General features: G+C 43.8%; 1 protein-coding gene and 1 long non-coding RNA gene across 2 annotated transcripts in view; both read right to left on the bottom strand.

Moving 5' to 3' along the window:
- The window catches only part of LOC102894957 (sialic acid-binding Ig-like lectin 5), a 24,126-nt gene that overhangs the window by 11,652 nt on the left and 8,650 nt on the right, over nt 1–3,824 (bottom strand).
- Nucleotides 2,395–3,824, bottom strand: part of LOC112481242 — a 7,841-nt gene continuing 6,411 nt past the window's right edge. The window contains exons 2-3 of the long non-coding RNA XR_003046849.1: nt 3,651–3,786; nt 2,395–2,525 (exon numbers count right to left, since the gene is read on the bottom strand). This is a non-coding gene — a long non-coding RNA (uncharacterized LOC112481242). The remainder of the gene's footprint in view (nt 2,526–3,650; nt 3,787–3,824) is intronic.

Raw genomic sequence — 3,824 nt, 5'->3', positions numbered from 1 at the left:
CCAAGCGAGTATGACAAGATATGCTGGAGGAACTTCTTTGAGAAGAAAAAACATATATCAAAAACAGGAATAAAGAATGACGATAACTCCATTCCTATCAATAAGTACCTCAAATGGAAAAGAATTAAGTGCTCCAACCAAAAGATAAAGTGGTTGAATGGATAAGAAAACAAGACTCCTACATATGCTGCCTACAAGAGACTCATCTCAAATTAAAGACGCGCGCAAACCAAAGGGAAGGGATGGGAAATGATAGTGCCTTGATGGACCTAGAGGGTACCGCGCTGAATGAAATGGGCTGGTAGAGAAAGACAAATATCTCATGATTTCACATACATGTGGAACCTGAAGAACAAAATAAACAATAACAACAAAATGGAAACAAACGTATAGATACAGAGAATATTTTAAGGGCTACTAGATGGGAGGGATGTTTTGGAGGACGGCCAAAAAAGGCAAAGGGATTAAGAAGTACAAATGTATAGTTACAAAACAGATACAGAGATATAAAGGGTAGCATAAGAAAAATAGTTAATAATGTTGTAATACATATGTAAGGGGAAAGCGGGGTACTAGATTTACGGGGTGACCACTTCGTGAGTTGCATTAGATCTCTAAGTACTATGCCTTACAACTGAAACTAATATATCATTGTATGCCAGCTATAATTGAAAATAAACCCATTGAATGGTATAATGTAAATAGCAGCAACTAATTATCTTCTAGATTTCAATAATCCCAGAAAAAGAAAAAAGAAAAAAATTCCCACTGCTGAAATACATAGTGTGGCTTCTAGGTTTGGGATTGGCCCTTGACCGATTCTATCTCAAGAGACGGGGAAAAAATGAGCACTGGGGGATTTCAAAACCCTTCATGATAAAACTCACAGCCAACTAGGAATAAAGGATATTTCCCTTGCAGGATAATGGGTGTCTTGAGCAAACATCACACCTAATGCAGCAGCATCAGGTACTGGTCCAGACCGGCAATAACAGTAAGTAAAAGGTCTGAAAATTGAAAAAAAAAAAACAAAATGGTATTCTTTTCATAAATGATTGTATACATAGAAAAATCCAAAACTATAGGCAAATCCACTTGGTGCCTTCATAAGCTTCATTGCTGGAGGCAAAATCAAATTACAAAAATCATCTGCATTTCTATGTCACAGTAATAAACAAAAAAGAGGATGTTATAAAAGATGCCATTGACAACAGCATCAAAAATTTTGATTCTCCTGGAATATATTTAGAGATGTATATATAAAATAGAATACGCACTTCCTCAACGGAAGAAATTAGAAATCTATATTGAACGACATTAAAGATATAAATAATTGAAAAATATGCATTTTAATGGTTGGAAAATACTACTGTACATTTATCAAGTCTATCCTAATTAATCTGCAGAATTAAAGCAATGCATCACCCAATCTCCCAAATGATTTGTAGAACTCGATACCTCAATTGTAAAATCTATATTGAAGTAGAAATTTCAAAGGATAGCTACGCCGATCGTGAAGACGAACAATGTGTGTGGACAGGCTCTGTAAGACATTGAGATGTACGACGACTACAGGAAATAAGATGGGATTGACACGGGGCAGACCACGAGAACAGAATATGGCACCTAGAAATACGGCACCCCTCAACCACAGGAAACACGATCCGTGATAGAGGAAGTGATACGAACAAGTAACAAAAAGATAGACTTTTCAATAACGTGTGTGGGCCACTAGGGATCTCGATGAAATTGCAGCCCTGGCTCAGACGATGCACGAAAATCAAGGACTCTTGTTTTATGAGAGACAAACAATAGAGGTGTTAGGAGATCATAGAGCACGAGATCTCCGTGAACTTAAGGCAGGGAAGGTGTTCTGAACAAGACGTAGGGTAGCACTATTTATAAAGAGAAACACTGAAAATAGTGCCTGTGTTAAAATTAAGGACGCTTTACAAAAGACGCCAGAAAAGAGTTCTAAATCATCAGCCTCCAAGTCAGAGAAGACATTTACAACACACAGAAGCATCAACGTGTCAGTCTCCAGAAGAATTTCTACCAACACTAAGAAAAAGAAAATAAAGGAAAACAGGCTCGCCGGAGCAGGCGCCTCTGAAAAGACAGCATCCGACAAGCCAGTGAACAAAGGAAAAGCTGCTCCACAGCCTTAGTGACCAGGACGGTGCACATTGAAACCATAACGAGATCCTATTACATTCGCTCCAAGCTGGCAAACATGCAAGTGTCTGAAAACACAGTGTTAGAGGAAGTGCGGAACAGTCGTTGTTGAAATCGACCCCAGTCAAGTACTTCAGAGGAAGAAAAGCATCGTCGAAGAAACCGAGGTGGGATTCCAGCACAGCCCAGCAATCCCACTCCTAGACTTACGTTCCGGAGCAGTGCCGTCCACTAAGGTGACCAATCGCATGTGGCCGTTGACCCCTTGACAGGTGACCACAGGATGTGTGCTGTGACGGGCTATAAGATGGGCTGCCAGGGTCAAACACGCACCAGGATTTGAAGACCTCCTGCAAGAAAAGGAATGTCAACTCTCTGTGTTAGTGTCCTCGGGCCAATTAAAGGGGGCTGGGAGCCATTTCTCCCTCACCGCCAATAAAGAATTCAACTCAGTCATGGCACTCTACCTAGAGATGGCAGCAGAGTCCACAGGTTAAGGGTCAGGTCCTAAACCTGACCCTCCTGCACCCAACCACTTCAAATGCCAGCCACAAATCCAGGTTGTCACCTGTGCTTCTGGCCATACACCAGAGGTTCCCGAGACGTCATCCCCATGGTATGGGTTTGCCAGAGCGGCTCACAGAACTCAAGAGCTGATGTGACTTACTAGGCCACTGGTTTAACTTAAAAAGATATAATTCAGGAACACCCGGATGGAAGACATGCTTAGGGCCAGGTGGGGGGCGGGGCGTGGGGCTTCCATGGCCTCTCCAAGGTCTCCACTCTCCTAACACCTCCACGTGTCCGCCAACCCAGAAGCCCTCCGAACCCTGCCCTTTTGGGCTTTTGTGGAAGCTCCCTTACATAGTCAGGATTCAATAAATCAATAGACACCGGCGATCGAGTCGACCCCAGTTCCTCCCCCTACTCCCGGTTTCCTCTGGCCTCCCTCCCAGCTGACACGAGAACAGCTCTCAGGCTAGAGGTTCCAGGTATTCCCCAAGATGACCTCATTCCCCTAAGCCCACGACCCGTCCTGTCTGCCAGGAGGGAGGAACGGATGGGGTGTGTGACAGGAGGGGAAGCTACAACCGGAAGCCACAAGGTATAGGCAGAAGGGCAGAAAATTAATTTCCCCACACCCTGGACCAGAAGAGAAGGGCACAAGGGCAAAAAAGCTGGGCTGGCTCACCTCGGGGGCACAATGCTCATCTTAATAAAAGTAAAATAAGGCAGACTAAGGAATTGAGAGAAGCGACCATTTTCATATTCAAGGGCTACTGAGTTCATCTCAGAGAGAGGTGTGTGTGTGTTTCCCCAAACTGATGATAATGTTTTGTTGTTGTTGGAGTGAAATTTAAATGCCGTAAAATGACCAATGATCATCTTGGATGTGTAAACTTTTGGAGCCTTTTATCACGACACTTGCCCCATCATTTCCTCTACACCTGGCCGACCGCACACCTTTACCGTACCTGCCTTGCCTCGTAGGCGTCCGATTTGGGAGTTCCTGGAAGGATGAATGATCGCACTGATGCACCAAACAACGCTACAGGACAAAGGGTGCCTCTTTAATTCGACTTCTCCGTCAAGGTCCAGCTCACCCAAAGCCTGGATGGAAACGAAAGCCATGACCACCCTCTGCTGGG

Source organism: Pteropus alecto, unplaced genomic scaffold, assembly GCF_000325575.1.
Source record: "Pteropus alecto unplaced genomic scaffold, ASM32557v1 scaffold41, whole genome shotgun sequence".
NCBI lineage: Eukaryota > Metazoa > Chordata > Mammalia > Chiroptera > Pteropodidae > Pteropus > Pteropus alecto.
This window is presented reverse-complemented; position numbering and strand designations above follow the sequence as displayed.